Source organism: Pristis pectinata, chromosome 14 (assembly GCF_009764475.1).
Source record: "Pristis pectinata isolate sPriPec2 chromosome 14, sPriPec2.1.pri, whole genome shotgun sequence".
Lineage (NCBI taxonomy): Eukaryota > Metazoa > Chordata > Chondrichthyes > Rhinopristiformes > Pristidae > Pristis > Pristis pectinata.
The window spans coordinates 51,509,851-51,510,390 of record NC_067418.1 but is presented as its reverse complement, the minus strand read 5'-3'; the positions used below and the strand labels follow the sequence as shown (position 1 = coordinate 51,510,390).

General features: G+C 48.5%; 1 non-coding gene across 1 annotated transcript; it reads left to right on the top strand.

The window, feature by feature from the left end:
- The first annotated feature begins 237 nt into the window (after positions 1-237).
- trnal-cag (transfer RNA leucine (anticodon CAG)) lies at positions 238-320 on the top strand. The gene has a single exon. It is a non-coding gene; the product is annotated as a tRNA-Leu (tRNA).
- Positions 321-540: the final 220 nt, after the last annotated feature.

Below are 540 nucleotides of genomic sequence, written 5' to 3'. Positions count from 1 at the left end.
TGCAGAAGGAGAGGATCTTCACCCCATCACATCTTCTCAACCACGACGCCAAGTTAAACTAATCCAATCTGCTTTCATGTGGCCCATTTCCTTCTAATCTCTGCCCGTCCTTCGATCAATAAATTAATCACGTGCTTCTGAAATATCGCACCGGGCTGAACATGAAGTTTATATTATATCCGAACCCAACCCCAGAAACATGAATGCACCTTAATCGTCACATCGCTACCTGTCGTCGTCAGGATGGCCGAACGGTCTAAGGCGCTGCGTTCAGGTTGCAGTCTCCACTCGAGGCGTGGGTTCGAATCCCACTCTTGACAGTTACGCATTTTAAATCTTGATTCTCCCTCCCTGTCTTCTCCTACTGGTCGCTAATTTTGCCTCGGCCCATCCTCGTTTCAGCCATTGAACAACCCTGTACTTCCACAGGTCACATGTCTTCCACAATTTACTGTTTCTTTCGTCCTATCGCCCTTCGCGATCTTCTTCTGGTCCTCTCGACTGCAGGTGAGATTATCGTCCAGCCTTCCCTTACTCTGC